General features: G+C 40.5%; 1 long non-coding RNA gene across 1 annotated transcript; it reads left to right on the top strand.

Moving 5' to 3' along the window:
• Positions 1-317: 317 nt before the first annotated feature.
• On the top strand, positions 318-5,029 carry LOC125701727 (uncharacterized). The gene is made up of 3 exons (XR_007380344.1): positions 318-426; positions 2,054-2,132; positions 2,227-5,029. It is a non-coding gene; the product is annotated as an uncharacterized LOC125701727 (long non-coding RNA).
• Positions 5,030-19,142: the final 14,113 nt, after the last annotated feature.

Raw genomic sequence — 19,142 nt, 5'->3', positions numbered from 1 at the left:
GTTCCTAAGACCCTCCCCTTGCACAGCTTGAGGCATTCCCTTTTATCCTATGGCTGTTACCTGAGAGAAGAGTTGGATCTCCACTTTGCTACTACCTCCTTTCAGGTCTCTCAGTGATAAGGTCACCCCTGAGCCTCCTCTTCTCCAGACTGAAGCATCCCAATTCCCTCAGCCATTCCCTGTAAGACATGTTGCATGGGAATTGTTGAGTATGGGCCTGAAACACTGAGCACCAGGGGAAAAGACCCGGTCAGCCCTGGGAGCACAGGTGAAGGCAATTCAGCTTTGTGATAGCAAGGGGTGGAGCCTGGCTGCACCTCTCTTAGACCTCATTTAAGGTCTGACTGTCACAGGGGAAAGATTTTTCTCTGGACATTCCTCTTTGGGGGAGCTTTTCTGCTGTAAACTTGGAATCTTCTGATACAGGTGATCAATCTTCTTCCCTTCCTTTACAGCATCTTTCTATCGTGCTGGTACTTCTGTCAGCGCTCCTCTGCTAGAATACCTTTCCTATTGTATTGATCTGTCCAATTGCTACGTGTGTGCTCCACAACCCTCACAGCTCTGTTGCCCTTCTTTGGGCACCCTCCAGGGCCTTGGTGTCTTGTTAGGGGCCCTAACACTCCTAGATCATCTTCCACTGATATTATTTCTCAATGGTACAATGTAAAGTTGTTGGTAGGATTTTTCTAAGGTAAAGGTAACCAGTTTAGAATAAGCTTTGGAGAAGCAAAGTATGAGATGGAGTGTCACATTAAGTTCTTTCTTAGTTTTATCTATGCAGTAGTATTGAAAAATAATACAATAAGCATGAAAAGGGGGAGGAGGAGGAGGAGGAGGAGGAGGTGCTTGTTCTTGTTATAAGGGAGCAACACAAGAATAAGGCGATTTCCCCTTGGGGAAGATTAGCTGGGAGCTAAGGGTGAGCAGAGCCAGTGACCAGAGTCCAACTATACCAGAGGGCTGTTGCCTGGGTTGTTGATAATAACACCTTCCATTGACAGATTAATTTGCAAAATCAGGTAAGTGCAAGGTGGTGAATAGCATTGGAAGCTGAAGTGGGAAGTACAGCCAGTGAATCAAGACCAGCAAAGACACAGGGATGCAGGTATTTCTATGCCGTAGTCCGGGCGTGGAGTGTGAGTCTAGGCTTACATGAAGCTCCTGGACCAACGTGCAGATTATGTATGGATGCAGATCCTAAGTGGGGCTGTCCGCAGTTGGTAAGGTTCATTAACACACACAGATCATGGAAGTGGGAGTCTAAATCTTTGCATTGATGCCCTAGCTGTCTTCTCTGCACAGAAAACTCAAGAGTAGCTTTTCAATTTGATGCAATATCCCTTTGAAATTGCGTGAGATACTTGACTAGTTTGTTTCAAATACAAAAGGGCACTGTTTGGTTTGAATTGCAAATGTGTTTTGTCAAATTCTTAGGTAGGCCGTGATAGACCGGTAAGTTAGAGACAGGGTCTTTCATACAGTTTTTCTCATTGCCTTTGTTGTATGCCTGTTGTTGAGAGAAAAAAAAAATTGGTAACTTGATCACTGCCTCTGCACATCAAACTGTGGTTCCTAAACCTCCAAAAACATGAATATGCAGTTGTGCCAATTCCTCCTGTCCCTCGCCTGTATCTGGGAGCCCTTCCAATCTGACAGGAAGCATCACCTGAAGGAAAATCAACTTGAAGTGTTTTCTCTCCCACTTGCCACCTTCCAACTTTGGTTGCTGAGAGAAGAAGAGAAAGGCTTTTAACACCATCCAGTGACCCAGCTCTAAGTACCATCTCCTGGATTTGATCTAGCCAGGGAGACGGGAGGTCAGCTGCAGGGGCCAGGGAGAGTGAGAGAAACCATGTCAACAGGCTGCTCCTGCCGTGTGTGAGTGGTGAATGATGAGCGTGTGACACGGTAGAAGGAGTGAGGGTGCTCACCTGGAAAATGTTGTGGGAAGCCTGTCATGGATGTTTAAGTGCTGACAAGATGTGTCTGAGATATCCTTGCAGTACATTTAGGTACACAAGAGTAATCTTCCTCCTGGTTCCTGATTCAGAAGCAAAGTTGATGCCCTGGTTTGCCGTGGGGGAGATGAGCAGCAGGTTACAGCCTGATGGTTGGAAGTGAAGGCAGTTGTAAGTATGGAATAAACAACTCCTTACTTATGTAAGGACTGAATGGGCAGATGAAACTGAAGGTTTAATTCTGCTGTCTTCCCTTGATCCATAGGTTTGGTTCCAAATAATGTGAAATGAGGAAAAACCAAAGAAAATGCCATTTCTTCTGAACGGATTTTGAAGTAGATTCTCTTTCAGGAACACATCTGGATCACTAAATCCTTTAAACAACAGCTACAATCATGTAGCTTCTTTCTGGGGAAGAAAAAACAATCCATGCGATAAACCAGCTGCCTTAAACATAGCTTTCAGTGTTCAAGTGCAACCTCCAGGAATGTTGCAAATCAGATTGGAGGCAGCACTGAGCAGAGCAGTCCTGCTTCACTAGTTGTACTAGCAGGTAGTGGGAAAACTGGACCAGATCAGGGTCTCATGCTTAAAGAATAATTGTACATTTTAGTCACTGCAACATCGTCTGCAAGCAGTGAATATGTTTCTAAATGAAACTATATCTATCTTGAGGAACTGATATAGCAGTGGTATCATGAACACAGTGCAAAGCGATTTATCTTGCTGATGAGCTATGCCTGACACATATTCTTCAGTTTCCCACTCAGAATGTTCAAAGATAATTCAATTATTCAGGTATTGCCTTGAAAATGGTTGGACTGCAGAGGGAACTGTTGGCCTAGAGTCCCCTGATGTACTACTCCTCAGTTAAGATCCAAAGTAATGTTAGAGATTTCTAGTAGTTTGAAGAAATTTATAGATATTACTATATTAAGTTGTCATTAGAGGTAATAATGTAGTGGGTTTGAGCATATACCTCCCAGTGCCTTGTCAGATAATGTGTGCACTATGCAATGAAAGACAAATAGTCTTCTGGAAAGAGGTGACTTGTCTTGTTTTGACATCAGTTTAAATCTGTAAAATGTGCTCGGCTCTCCTGCAGTTTTCATACTTAGTATTTGGTGCACAGGTTCAGAACCAGGTCCTTAACCTCCAATTGACCTGCGTTCAACGTTTCAAAAAAATCAAGGTATAAATTGAATTTTTCTACTGCCTATATGTGGATAATAATTTGAACCCATTTTATTTTCTCTTCCTTTGTTTGTTGCTCACAATCTTAATTGCTTGACTTCTGTCATTCTGCAATAGTCAGATGCAAGAGCTTTGTAATGTTTAGCCCTTGAGCCTGACCTTCCAAACCCTGCAAACTCAAAAGGAGAGGAAAGAGTTTTAACAGGATTTAATTGGGATCGTCTTTGCCCATCAGCCTCTTCCTGCTCTCCACCTGGGGGGGGTTTTGAGCTGAGGCCCTACTAACTGGTGGAGACGGAAGGGTGGAGAGAAGCAGATATCTCCACGTCAGAGCCGTGGGGCTGTCATTCTGGGTTACTGAGAAGACAGGAGATGGTGCCTGCAGGAAACAAAGATGCTTCCCACCTGTCCTGAGCTAATGAGGATGTTTCTGATGTCAATAAATGTTTCCTGATCACAACAAAAAGCAAGCAATCTTCACAACCCACTCATGGGCAAGAGGAAAACAGACAAAGTAGAGGACAGATGTGAAAGAATCACAGAATAGGATGCAGGGATGGGAAGAGAGGTTATGTGGAGGAGAAGGAGAGGGAAAGATTAAAGGAAGGAAAAGAGAAAGTAGAACAGGGCAAGAGAGTAAAAATGGAATTCTTGATGGAGGGCAGTGGAGAAATAGGTGGCAAAGGACCTGAGATAAGAAATGTTGAAAGCAAGCACGCTGGAAACGGACAAGAAGAGCTAAAAGAATGAAGAATGCTGCTAACAGGTGGAGGGTAGTGTTTAACCTAAAATAACCATTTCACTGAAGAACATGATCAATGAGAGATGGAGCACGGCTCGTGAGAGGAATCTTGGGTATAGAGAAGGGAAGAGTCGGGGAGAAAGTACTTCTGGCATGTAGTGTTTAATCATACCTTGGAAATAGTATGAGCAAAAGAAAGACACCTACTTCAAGTTAAAAGACAGGAAGAGAAAGTGCAAATAGGAAACCTGAACCAGGCATTGTTTGATTGTTGCTAGTGGGCTCAAAGGCTGCTTGGTTATAGTTTGAATGCATCCTGGGAGTAGAGCAGGGATGAGAAACAGGCAAGCTGAGTTCAGGGTCATTCAATATAGATGATTGTTAACTCTGTTTTTTGGCTTGATTGCTAAAACTCAAGATGGACTTGGCCTTGGTTGCTCATTATCGCATATTTTCTTTCTAGAATCTGACAATATGTTTCCAAGGTAACCTTTGGAATAGAAGAACAGTTTTGATAAATCTAGTCTGTGAGCTGGAATTGCTCATTTGTTTGTAGAAAAGGTGCCAGTGCACTGTTTGAGTTCTGTGCATGTGTTTCTGATGTTGTTAGAGAACATCACTAATGTGAAGGGGATTTTGTGAACAGGTGTATAATGCAGAATTTGATCCAAATATCTTGGAAAAAATGACATTTGACCTTGTGAATAAGCAGAACGCTGTTCATGTAATAAGTCGCATAGTTCAAATTCAATACAATCAGATTGTAAAATAACAAACTAAAATGAAGCTCCACGACTTTGCTGTTCATACAGCACAATGTAGTTTCAAGCATTATTTTTTTTCTTTTTAACAAGTCTTATGCTCCATTTGGTAGAATACTATTCTCAAACTGTGCCAGTAGGATTTTTCAAAACCATCTAGCTCCAAAAAATCCCATCTTTTGCAGATGGAATACTATGTATACCTGCTTAGATCTAAGCCTTCCTTTCCTAAGACACTTCAGTGATTGGTGCTGGACTACTCAGCTGTCAGCTGACCTAATCTTTCATGAGTACTCTGTGCATTCTCTTGTATTCTTGTTAAATAGTTTTTTTCTTTCTGCACATCTTTCTGTCTGTGCAATTTTGAAATAAATAATTTCAAAGCATTGCCAATGCTCCCTATGCTCTTGGGAAAGAAGCAGAGCTATAACAAAGGGCATAGCTGCTCTTACTTCTAGCTGTCAGTTCCTTACTCTTATCTGAAATACTTAAGTACAGGAATGTATTTTATGCTGATATAAGATCATCAACAAATACAACACAGGTAAAACTTCCACATCAATGCTTCCCTTTGGCCAGCATCTCATGGGAAAAGCTTCATTGTTGACACAAAGCAAGAGAGAATACATTTGAAGTACTGTGCAAAAGAGAGAATACATTTGAAGTACTGTGCAAATTATGAACACTGACTAATAAGCCTTCATAGTCCCCTGCTGGGATAGCAAGTATTATCTGTGACTTACAGAGGTGAAGAGACTTGTCCAAGTGTGTGTAGCACTTCTCTCTCTGATGTAGAAATTAAATGATAGCTTTATACTCCTTGAAAACCTACTCCTCTATCTCTTCCCTTTAACGTATTTACCATAAGGGCATGAGCAGGTCCTGGTTACACATTTATGCCAAAATTTTGGGCCTTTTTTCCCTCAAGATGATACCTTTTATCATCAGCATTGTGAAATATCTTACTCTATAAAATTGATTCTTCTACTATGTATCGAGTATTTTATTAAGAAATTCATATGCGTTTTCCATGTTCCAATTGCTTTTAAATTGCATGTCAGTAACAGTACTTGGAATAACATAGCAATTGGTTATGTGACACTGAGGGTGGGATTTTTCTCATAGTGGTTGAGTCATTGGAAGACCTTCCATCTAATCTAAGCTAGGCACTAGAATTCTTCTGTAGACGGTATGAGAAGATCAGTAGCTCCAGAATACAATTCAACCCATCTTAAAATAGGTGTCAAAATAGAAATGAACCCTATTAAGAATAAGACTGTCCTGTTAAAAACAGGAAGGCACTTGAATCTACAAAAGAAGCCCAAATATTTACATCTGTGCTAAGTAGCAGCTGTCCTTCGTGAGTTTAAAAATAAAATGAAAGCAATGAGTATTCTGTCAAAGTCCTATTTTAGCACTGACAGTAGTGCACTATCTCAACTCGGTGCTAGGAAACAGCTTAAATTAACTGGGAATATGTAGAAAAACAGATTTCTTTTTACCTGTGTATTGAAAATTCTGGAATTTCAGGCTCATCAGATATCTGCAAAGTGTTGTTCTGAAGGAGAACTACACCAAAAAGAAATGCTGGAGCAGTACAGCAGTATAAGTTCAGCCTGGTCTTCCATTGTTCTCCTCATTTCCCAGCATTTGCCAACATCCAAGAGCAAAATGAGAAACTACCAACTCATTTCTTATTTCTGAGTTAAAATCATTAGTGTTTCATTCCCCACAAAGACGCTGGTGTTGCCCTGTGAAATGCCAGGAGAGTTGGATCACTGGCAAGGCTTTTTACTAGACCTGCCCTGTTCTGTCCCCACCTGGGGCTGGGGCATGTGGCAGTCACCACGAACAAATGATGATTGAGGTCAAATTGACACTGGAGTTCCAGGCTCAAAAGTTTTAAACGTAGACATGGAGGTCTTTCTCTCTTTTCCCTTACCCCCTTCTGCTCCTTTTCGCTCTCCTCCCTGCTTTCCTCTTCGAAGAAGTGCGTGTTGATGTAAGTGGACAACGCAGGGAGGCAGCGAAGGGGGTATCGGAGAGCCTGGGAGGAGATTGCCTGCAGCAACAGGGAAGACGCAATTACTGCAACAACTGTCCAACCAACCACAGCCAGGAGACTCCACTTAATCTAATTGAGTGTGAAGGCAGGCTGGAGACACAGGACCCGCTCCTCCATCCCCCCCTACTAGAATATAGACACTATTGGCTGCTAATTGGCGCCAGTGGGCTGGTGCTAATTGTGCTGATGTCTTGGTCTGAGGACAGGCATGTGAAGGATGAAAGGGTCTGCTGGGAATAGGAGGAGGGCAGAGTGAGGGAGACAGTGGTCATAAAAGTTGGAACAGGGCTTTAATTTCATATCAAATATTTAAGTAAGTGAGTGGAAGATCTGTGAACTCTCTTTGTGGTAACCCACAAAAGGCCTTGGAGAATACTACCCCCCTGCCTCCAGCCCTAGCGATGAGCTATCTGAAGTGCTGTCTTCCTCTTCCTCCTTAGTTTTGTTTAATTAATAGTGAGAATTGCTAACGATCTTTTATTCCTCTTCATGCACTTTCTGTTTTCTACTTTGCTACTGCTTGATTCTTTCTTTCAAAGATTCAGTTTTTCTAATGGACAGAGGTTTACTGGCCTTCAATAAGTGAAAGCTTTGGCTGAACAGAATGGCAGCTAAGGCTGTGTTCAGTGCCCTGAAATGGGGTGAGTCCTGATTTGTGTATACAAGGCCAGGAGGAGCAGTGGTGACAGTGCATGCCTCTCTGTTTTACAAAGGTCCTGTAAAACTTCTGGTGGTGAAGGCTTAAATGTATCTGGTGTTAGTAAGGCTTGCTTACATAGAAACTTTTGCTGTGTTACATATGTGGATACATATAGTAAAACTGAAACTGCTGTTTGTATCTGTAGGTAAGTTATAGTTATAAGGACGTTGCAGATATGAATTGTTTGTTTTTCTTTCTTGTACAGGATACATTCTATCTGTGAACTCTACTGAAACACTTTATTTACTCGGCTATTCAGTAGGCAAGTGTGTGCTCAATGGTTAGTAGTGCCTATGGAACAGCTTACTGAGCGCTAACTCTCTTCTTGCTCTTTACCCCCACAGCTCATGCTGGAGGTGAATGCTGCCTTGGACTTGTCTGTAAAGATGCTTGTGTGAGTACTTCTAATCTGTTTTAGTCAAATTGATGTGGTCCTTTAGGTGGTAAAATCCTAAAATGTGAGGGAAAGGTGAAGAGAAGAAAGCTGGAACTGGAGACACTGATCTTCCCTACTTTATAGATACGGCAAAACATCTGTCCTCTGTTTTTTTCCACTTAAGGACTTGGGTTGGTATAACTAAGTAGATAAACAAGGAGTAAAATTACTTTCTGAGAATACAAGTTTTACCTTGGTCCTAAGCTGGAAATGTTCCAGTGTACTGCACTGCATTAGGATGAGGTCTGCTGTTGATAGTGGCATCTTTCAAATGTCTATGACAAAGCCCAGAGTTCTGTTTGCAGGAGGTTAGGATGTTGTTTGGTATTTTGGCTATTTGATGCATGCTGATAATATTCCATTTATATAATTTTTCTTGCTGACTTTGTCCAGGTTCTCAGTCTCTATCTGTCCTTATCCTGAAGAGCAGTTCTTTGTCTTGGTGCAACCTGCTATTATGGAATCCTTTATTGTTTGGTTGAATTTTTTTTTTTTTTTTTTTTTTTTTTTTTTCTTCACAAAACCTTTTGTTCTCTTTGTGCTCTCAAGGAACTTTGTTACCATATAATTTGTTTTTCTAGAATGCGGGTTGGTAAGTGCAGAATGAGGCATCCTACAATTCATCAGCTTATATATATTAGAAATTCTCACAAAAGCATGCACACACATATATACAAGATGAATGGGCCAACTTCTGCGCCAGTAAAACATTTTAAATCTCAACCTTTCTCTCCCCAGAAATCCCCAATCTCCAACAAAAAGTTGCTGTTATATGCAGAAATAATTCTTTCAGTTAGGACCTTGACTCGGATTTGGATTAGGAGCTGTGAATTGCATCTGCGTGCAATTACAGGTAATCCCAGCTTCTGAGACTTTAAATAGGCAGGAAAAGTCAAAGTCTGTGCTGTGCTGAGAGCAGAGCTCCTACAAGGAGAAATGACGTATTTATTGTGTAGCTGGTTTTGATGTGTCAGATGGAGCTGTGAGTTCAGAATATGTTAGGATACATTTACTCTAGGTTAGCCAGGGTAAATAACTTTACCAGAGATGACGTGGTACAGCAGCCTCTAATACATCCAGTAGCAAGCTGGCAATCTCTCTAGAAACCATACTCCATGGTTACCATCGTTTGTTCAGAGAGACCAAGTAATAGGAGCATGAAAGTGCACTACTACAACCTTGACCAGGGTGTTGTGTTGCAACCAATTTCTATTGAATTCAGATCATGTCCCTCAAATCCAGATGCAGAGGTCTCCAGACCTAAAAGATCCAGATTTTCAAATGTGTTCTTAGGCTTTCTTCTTCTCAGTGTGCCCAGGTCAATAGCTCTTGAGTATCCACATACCAGAAACCTTGTGATGCAGTTTCATGACTGACTTAAGACAGTGTGATTTTTATGGAGTCACTTCTTCCAGAGGTACAGCCTCACCCCTGCCTGTGTGTACCTGTCATCTTTGAATGAGCTCAAGTAATTACGTGACCAAGTTGGATCTGGAAACAAATCTCTCAGTTCTGTTGAAAGAATTCTTTCGTTTCTTATTTTGGCATTGGTTTGTTCAGTACTTCATTCTCATTAGAAATCACAGCATGGTCGTGTTCCTAGTCCCTCCTGAAGATGGACCATAACCATGGAAGTCACTGTGGTCTTGTAGTGCCTGCACAAAACAACACATACATCACTTTAAAATGATCATCCTTGGACGGTTATAATAATGTTACATTTGTATGGTATGTAACACAACATTGACTTGTTTGGCCTCAAGGCACTGCTGGTATAAAATGTTCAATATTAAATAATAATTGCAGTAAGTACTTTAATAGGTTCTCTTGATAGGATGTTCTGAATAGATAGATATATCACAGGCCACTGAATTCAAATAATGTTTTCACTCTAAAATTAAATTTTAATGTCCTGATATCTAGGCTTTTTATGAATTAGCACAATGAGCAGTTTCGTGGGTGAAAGGCTTAGGCATCTGAAGTTCTCTGCCTCTTTCTTTCTCTTGAAGTGTAATCATGGAACTGATGTATGAGGCCTTTAAACTCATTTGACAGCACGTCACTTTTACTAAGGAAAGCTGAAAATGAGTGAAAGCTCTGGAGTGATTTGTTTCAAAACCTAAGTTCCAAATCCCAAGTTCGTGAACAATCAGTTCTGACTTACAGTCAAAATATGCCGGCCTCCTCCATGCAGACACAAACTTCTAGAATATGGCATCCTTAAGATAGCCTATAAGCTTAGTAGAAAAGCAAAGCCATTGCGGATCAAAGATATATTGAGCCAGACTTGCACAAGACTTTAAAAAAAAAAAAAAAAAGTAATTTAAAAAATTCTGTACATGGCTTTTTTTTAAAATTGTCTCAGTTCAGTCTTCCTTGTCAAAGGATTTATGACTTGCACAGGTTCATTGCATCTTTTTTTCAGGTAATCTGGCATTTACTCATGAACTATTGGCAGGTCCTATAGGGCATATCAAATACCTTTAGCACAAGAGTTAGAATTCTGCATATTGATCAACACCTTTTCCTAGTCGCTCTGGATATATCTCTGTTGTTGCAGTGCTATTCTGAGAAACCCAAGCCAGCCCATAACCACCTAACCAAAAATGCAGTTGCTGGTGTAACCTAAGACTGCATTCATGATCTCTTCTTTCCCTCATTTTCCTTCACTGTGCTGTGTTTTCATGCCTTTCCTTGAGTCAACTAGCAATCACACAGGCATGTATTTACATCAGCATTCTGATCCATCCTCTCTTCCTTTTTAATTTAATTTTTTTTTTACCTGCTATGCTCATTTGTAGACCCGAAAGCTGAGTTATCTAGTTGTATAGTGGCTGGTGGAAACAAAGCAACAGGAACGTGTAGTTAGAAGCAGTGAGACTGTCTCTCTGTGGTCTTAGTTTGGCTTGAACTAGCTGTAAATGTAATCTGACAAATGTATTTGGATTAAACCAAACTACTCCCTGCTCAACCACATAACAACTGGAGGTTATAGAGATCGTATCACAGTGGGCTCCTTAATTCCTGAGTTCATTTCTTGAGTTGAATAGATCTCTCTTGTAATCTATAGTAACGAACATAATTTTGTACTGTACTGTGAGGGTTCCTTCTTTATAGCACCTGGATCTGAATCAGCAATACACTTGCACTCAGATGACTCCAGTGCTTATAGCTGGGTACACACTTTGCTGAGTAGGGATGGATATGCTTCTATGCTTAGAATGAGGAGCTGGGGTCTTGGCCAGGATCTCTGTAGTGCTTTTATCTGTGTCAGCTTCTGTGTCTATAGTGGAAGAAACCAAGCCCAGGTCACGCCAATAGCAATTCACATCTTAAGCATGAAACTCCCTTTTGCATCATGCTGAGTCTCTCTTGTATGTTTGAATCTTACTAACTGCTTTAAAGCAGGAGAATATTCTGCAGTTTTTACAAAGTGAACACCCCTACTTTAGTTCTGGTTATTGAGAGACTCTTTCTATGGAAAAAAAAAAGTAATAATAATAATCCAAAAACATTTTCTTGTTTCCTGAATTGGAAAAACAAAGAAAAGCTGCAGTTTTAATGGACTCCAAATAATAAGACTGCTTCTTCTCTTTTGTCATGTTGATAGCCCATAACAAAACTGATCCAGAATCTTTCCTTACTTCAATGGTCTTGGAATCAAGGCTTTAAGTAGAGGACAAAGTATTTTCTTCTCTGTGCATTTCCTCCAATGGTTCAGTGCCAAACATGGAAAATTGAAGAACTGAGTCATTGTATCAACTTGGGTCTCATTTTTCTTCTTTCTTTCTTCCACATTTTATTGTGTAGTACTGCTCTGAAAGGCATCTGTGACCACAGAATAAAGGGAAGAAGCCAGTTCCGCAGTCTTGAATTACAGAATATTGTTTGTTTGTTTGTTTGTCTTAAGCTGCTCCACTTACCTAATGCCTTGAGTCTGCGCACATGCTTTAGATGAATTTCTTGGTGTTCATTCATCCAAGTATTTTCTATAATCATAGAACGGTCTGGGTTGGAAGGACCTTTAGGCTCATGTAGTTCCAACCCCCTGCTGTGGGCAGGGGCACCTCCCAGAGCCCAGGTTGCTCAGAGCCCCATTCAGCCTGGCCTCGAGTTCTTCCAAGGGTAGGAACATCCACAGCCTCTCTGAGCAAGATGTTTCAGTGTCTCACCACCGTCACAGTTAAGAGTTTCTTCCTAATGTCTAGTCTAAATCTACCCTCTTCCAGCTTGAAGCCATTTTTCCTTGCTCTGTTGCCAAGTGCCTCTATAAAAAGTCCTTCCCCAAACTGTAGGGGATCAGTTTGACAGGTCTCCTGATTCACACCTTCTGTTCAGCTTCCTACTTCAAGCCAATCCAGTCTGAAAAACAACTTTAATGTAAGACTGTGATTACTGTAATTTTGACTGAGGTGGAGGCAGGAAGTAGCTGAACCTTAGACCTCACTCTCCCATTAGCCAGTGAAAGAATCTGCTCCTTCAGTGTTCTGTTGTGTGTGATACAGGCAAGATGCTAAGCATAAATCTCATGAAAGGTGCTCTGACTTTCCATTTAGATAAGCAAATTCTTGCTGAGCTAGTGATATTCCTGCTGTGAAGCTTCACTTGCCATCATATTGAAATAAGGTGATTTTTATATGGTAAATAGCTATTAATTACTTCTGCTTTAATATTAGTAGACAAAAACACTTTCTTTGAAAGCTGGGGCTTAGCAGATAGCTAGCTAGAAAGAGCTGAACGTGTGCATTTTAGAGATCAGGGAACTCATTATCTGTACTTGTAGAGCAAAGAATGTCTGAGGTTTCCTGAGTATCTTTGCAAACCAATAAAATTAAAATGCGCCTTTATACCCAGAGGAAGAAACTGCCACAAACAGAACCATAAATACAATGCCATTCAGCTCAGCTGACTGCTGTCCACTCCCCATGACCGTACCTGAACACGTGCCCTTCTCAAGATGTACAGATGCACAAATATATAAAGTGCATCACCCCTATTAGTCAGTTTTATCAATGGATGTAGAAATGTGACTTCAGAGGAATTATGGTGCGTTGTATGCACCAAATAATATCCACATGTATTGCAAACAGAAGGAGTTACCAGCCACATGCAGCAGTTGCACCACACGCATTTTTTCCTTTCTTTGTCAAATAAAAAATCCCATTGAGTTTTGCTTTTCATGCTTCCGTTACTAGCTCCAGCTAACAACTGCCACTGCTGTTTCTTATCAATATTTGATGAGCAGGGTGAGGTGGAATGGAAAAGCCCTGTGAGTTTCTCCTTCTAAATGGTCTCAGTGAGGGTTGAGGTTTTTGTGGCTTATGTTTATTTTCTCTGTCTGTTTTACATAGTTGATTCAGATTCTGAAGGTGACTTCTGCTGAAAGATAGAAGTGGGGCATCCTTCTATTTTTTTTCCCCTTATCATTTCATTACTTTGTTTCTTATTAAAGATTTTGTAGGCTTTTGAGTTTTTTGAACCTCTCTGAGTTTCATCAACAGTGGAAGGTCAAGCAACTCTTGTCTTGCAAGTGGAAGAGGGTAGATTTTTAGACATTAGGAAGATAATTTTTTAGACATTAGGAAGAAATTCTTAACTGTGAGGGTGGTGAGACACTGGAACATCTTGCTCAGAGAGGCTGTGGATGCTCCTACCCTTGGAAGCACTCAAGGCCAGGCTGGATGGGGCTCTGAGCAACCTGGGCTCTGGGAGGTGCCCCTGCCCACAGCAGGGGGTTGGAACTACATGAGCTTAAATGTCCCTTCCAACCCAAACCATTCTTTGATTCTGTATAGACATGATATAACTTCACAACTTATTTTTCCTAGACTTTATCCAGCTAAGTGTTCACAGGAAATGCACTCATTTTTTAAACTGTCTTTTAAGACACAAAATTGGTGACCACGCCGGCACATTAATATGTTTTAACTCTGAATGTTCAAAACAAGTAAATAAATAAATGAAAAAAGATGAATCCAGAAGAGAACAGCATGCCCTCAGGACATCTCTTTGGGGTATAATTCTTCAATTATTTTTAACTTGCTGTCAAAGAGAAGTCTCCATCATACTTAGAATCTTTATTCTCTCTTACTTGAGCAGCTAGTTCAACTTATATTGAGGATATGTATTTGTTGAAGTAATGTTTCAGGTTTGCTCTAAATGGAGAACATTTCTGCAAATACTTCTCATCCTGTTGAGCTAGTTTAAGTTCACATGCATGGAGTCTTTGAGTGCCATTAGCTGGAGTGGTATAGGAAACATGGCATAGCCATCATTTGGGTGAGCTCCACAGTGAGAATATTAGATGAGTAAATAAGGTCACACTTAAAGTGTAGAGCAAAGATTTGTGTGAAAGCTTCATACAGTGGAAATGCTGGGTTACAAGCTCTGGCCATCCAGCCTGTGCTTGTACTGCCTTATTTCTAGGCTAATAATGATTTCAATCACAAAAACAGTTGAGTTGTTAGCTATGGTATAATCCCAGCTGTGATAAGCAGAAGTGTGACCGTGTGCTGATGACATACCATAAGATGAGAGACCAGCAAACACTGCTGACAAAGTCAGTGAAACAAGGTATTCTGGATGTCACTTGTTAATGCTAACTTGTAGAAGAAGAACCTGCAGCAGTAAAACCATGCAATACAAAACTGCAAATCTTTCTGAACACGAGCCATTGTTATGATGAAGGAGGAGCAGGAACACATGCCATCCTTCCCTGAGATTTAGAGTGGAAGAACTAATTGCAAGGAGATGGAGAGTTACCATTTAGGTTAAACATAGGCATGTCAGAGTCTCATCTACAGTTTGAGAAAACCACTGAAAAAGAAACTTGAAAGTCTAGAAAAAAAGACTATAGCCATCAACAGCCTTATAGGAGTGACTATGAGATCATTTAAGGATCTGTGCTAGTCTCAGTCAGAAGAGACAAAAAGGAGTAAGGACAGCAGAATTTATTTTATTTTACATTTTTATTTTTTTCAGAGTTTCTGTCTTGTTCCTGGAGAGTCAGAACTTAATCATAACTTGGAATTAAAAATTTTATTTACATGAAATGCGACGAAGGGATCAAGAGACAGGAATAAGAGAAGGATGGATGGACTTTCCTTACCAGTCCCTCAGTATTGCTAGGATGTGTTCTTGTTCTTACAAATCAGGAAATTCTACAGGGAAACTGTAATGTGAGACTAAAAAGTGATTAAACAAAAGAAAAATACTTCTTTTCCAGTGTTTAATCCTTGGTCCTTTTATTGATCACATTTCACAATCAGATGATCTTTTTAGGAGTCATAATTCCTGGATTTCTAATGACCTTTTTTGTCCCTGGAGTGCAGGAGCATTTGCCTTTGGAGTACAGAGGTATCATGTGGGTCATTGCATTGCTCTGGGGCTTGCAGTCAGGCCAGCTCTACTCCTGTCAGCCTTAGAGGAAAGAAACAAATCGGAGGAGAGCCTGGAAGAAGACAGGCAGCTTGTGTTATTTTCAGACATCCAAAGAGAACTCGAGTCTGGGTTCATTAAAATCTATAAGCCCAAAGGCCATGCAACTGGTATGGCAAAGACCTTAGGGTTATGACTATGCTAGGATTTCTTCCAGTGATGGCTTCCCTTTCAGTCTTGGATGTAAAAATCTTTTTTTTTTTTTTTTTTTTTTCCTGAGTTGATAGACGAATGTCTTACTGTACCTTATGAACATGTGCTCTCTGAAAGTTCTAGGGAGTTTGAGAACGTTTTTATTTTTTATTTTTTTAACCTAATGGACAGGATATATCTTTGAAGGCTTAGTAGACTATAGCTAAGGAACCCACTCACCCCTCCCCATTTTTTTTTGCTGTTAGAGTGGTGGAGAACACAGGAAATTGCATCATTTCCTGTGGAAGGGACACAGAATGTATTTATTCCCTCAGATGAGAGAAGCTGAATAATTAGGGAAATGGAATGAATAACAAGCACCAGATTTTCAAAATTGCTCAGCACTCATGCAACCAAGCAAGAAAGGGTTCATAAGTTTGGGTTATGAGTTTTTTTTGGCTTTTTCCCCCCTGATAAGCTTTCCATGTAAGGTGCTGTAGTCATGCAGTGTTCACCTTGGAAACCCAGCTGTGAGCTCTTTTGAAGAACTTGGCTCTGTTTGATCCAAGTGACCAGTCCCAAAATAGTGTGAAACCAAAGTGAAAGGTAACACAACAGTTTGACAGAAGGTGTTGGCAGTTGTCTTTGCAGCAAAAAGCATGTCATTTCCAATAGTTTGCTCATGCTTTTTGTAAGCATTTTCCAAATTTGGAAGAGCCAACACTTTCCCGTGGACGTATCAGTATTTGAAGCTTAAAACCTTAATTGTATTCCCTGTTGTGTCATAGGTCTGGGCATTTTGGGTAGGACTTTTCCCTTTGGATTGTTGTGCTCAGACCTGCAGCAAGAGTGTGCTCTCATGTGTTAAGTAATGGATCATTCTTCAGTTCATGATAAGATACATAAAGACAAAAATATTTTCTATCAAGCAAAATATCTTTTGCATCATTTTAGTGCTGTTTTTTTCATCTAGGTTTGGCGTGGTACTTCAAAGTTATATGCATTTGGGCTTTTTCAAAAGATGCAGTGGAACTGTTTCACATACAAATAACAAGGGCTATCTCTTCCAGTAGTGGTCAAGTTCAAACCTCTCCTAGTTTCGTGTGGAGTTCTATCCATAAGAACTTTTTTGAAACAGGCATTGAAACATCATCTGGAGGAGAGATTAAGAACCCAGTTCTGTGACTGAAATGTCTGTAAACATCTAGGAATTGAGAGAAAACACGAGAAGCTTCCACTAACTGTGTAAAGCATGACCAGCAGTGCCCTATAAGCAATCTTTTTCAAACAAGTGCTGAAGCAACTAACTAAATATGCTGACTTGACTTTACCAATCCTTTGGAAGTCTAAAGAACATACAGACAGATTGAGCCAGCTTTTTATTCCTCCAGACTCAGTTTAACATTCAGAGTTGTTTGTTGAGCCGAGGGCTTTGTGAGATCTGGAGACATTTCTCCTTTGCAACTCAACAACTTTTTTCTTGTCCTCTCCCACTAGTAAGCAAGTTACTGATTTTCTCATTGCTTGGTGAACATGAAGTTTGTGGGAAGTTTGATTTGACTGTGAAGTCAGTAGGCAATGCTGGCATCAGATGTTCTGGTTCGATCAGACACACTGTGATGCCAGCTTATTAATTTTAAATAGAATGAGGAAGGTCAGCTCTAACATACATCTTTCCAAGTTTTTTTGATTTGGATAGATGGATCAGGTTATTCTGCTCTTTAGCCTCACATCTAAAAGGAGCGTCTTCCAATATTGCAGGGATTAGACAGTGCATTAATGGACAATTCTGGGCACTGCAGAAATCTCTGGTCTGGTTCTTCTCCCAGGCATTGTACTCAGAGTCTGTTTCAGGTGATACAGCAGTCCAGTTCAGGTTGTCTTCTGTCTTCCAAGTGATTTAACAAACCACATCCTTTCTATAAGAGAAAAATGATCTCTTTTTGTTTATAGTATCTTTCCTAAAGAGTGCTGCACAATAATGTCTTTAAAATATATGAGGCGATACAGCAAATATATTGAAAAATAGCACATACTTGGCTAGTTTTACTAATAAGTAAAATATACAGGCTTGTATATGACAACGGAATGTGTTGAAATAGATTGAAAACATATTTGGATCATTCCATATACACTAAAATATTGAAAACTGTCCAAATCTGAAAAATAAAATTTAAGTTTGTGCTTTATACAGTGTATATTTTAAAATGTTTTTCAGATAGAGATAGCAAGGGAACTTGCTGTGAAGATGTGGGTAATACAAAGCATGCTTGATTTTTTCCTGATGGAAACCAGTGACCACGGATGCTGTGTCATTATAGACACTGCAGTAATAGTTAACGTGTCTGCTAGCTAATAATTTGTGTACCAGGCCTAGCACAAGAGTTCATTGATCTTAATAGAGACCACTCAGTAACAGTGGATTCTAGCAGTAACAGCTCCCTTGGCATCACTGGTGCTGATTTAAGTCCTAGCATTTCTGCCTCTGCAGTCTCTTTGGATTAGCTTGAGAACGGATGGGGGAGTGGGAGTGAGAGTGGTTGTGACAGACAGCTTTTACGTGGAGGAGTGAACAAGTGCTTGCAGTTTCTGGAGAAATGAGGAATTTCTAGACAAAGAGTATTGAAGAGGAGTTACAGAGAAGGGTTTTGACCCCTCAGAGAATGCAATTGTCCTGGCCTTTGCATGAAAATGAGCATCTCATTTACTGTTAGCTGGCATTCGTAAGCATCCCGTAGGTACAGCTAGTGATGTGTGGATGCCCCAGGTCCACTGAGGAGTGCCCTTTTTACATTATGACATGCAAGCTGGCAGGGCTATCTGCGATTAGAGCAGAGCTGTAGGCACAATGCAACTGGGATTCATATGTCCTTTGTGTGTTGACTGCAATGCCTTCCTTTGAATACCTAGTAAATGTAGAATAGCTGTAAGTGGTGGATATAACCTTCCAGATCAGCACTACTGCAGAACCAAACTCCCTCCCTAAAAATTGGCAATTGCTCTTTTTAGGTAGATTGGTAGGGTTCAAATTATCCTTCTGAGCTTTCATGGGTGTGTTGCTATTCATCTGAAGGGTGTGGAGCAGGAGACCTGAATTTTTGCCATGGGGCATCCAGGGCTTTTCCTTAATGCTCTGATAGCAATGAAATCCCTAACAATCCATTATGAGCTCTCCATACACCTTGTATCTGCCACGCACAAAATCTCTGTGGGCTTCTAATTAGGTTAGGGGTGGTCTGTTTAGCTGAGAGATCTACAGTGTGAAACCAGTGAAACTGTATTTGTTGGCAGTGGTGACCACTGAAAGCAAATCAGGGCCTTCACGATACTGATGAGTGTTCTAGAAACAGTAAAAAGGCATATGGGCCTTCTGAATGTGTGGAGAAGAGTTGGCTGTGCTTGAGAGTTAGGCAGTAGTAATCAGCCAGGGCCTGATTTCCTCATCCAAGATGTATCAGCTGAGAAAGAGAGCAGCTTTTGAAGGAAGACAGCTGTTCTCCTCAGATGACCTTGCTGCCTGGTTTGAAGCTGAATGGAGTTTTCTTTGGTTATTTAAATTATGTGGAACTGTCCCATTCATTTAAATCATTATATTTTCATTAAAAAATTTGGCTCACTTATGTAAATCATAGCAGACTCTCAATCACTCGCAAAAAAAAGTCACGAATCCCATCAGGCTTTTGATCAAGTGAATGTATTTCGGTCGACTGCAAA

This window comes from Lagopus muta, chromosome 17 (assembly GCF_023343835.1).
Source record: "Lagopus muta isolate bLagMut1 chromosome 17, bLagMut1 primary, whole genome shotgun sequence".
Lineage (NCBI taxonomy): Eukaryota > Metazoa > Chordata > Aves > Galliformes > Phasianidae > Lagopus > Lagopus muta.
This window is presented reverse-complemented; position numbering and strand designations above follow the sequence as displayed.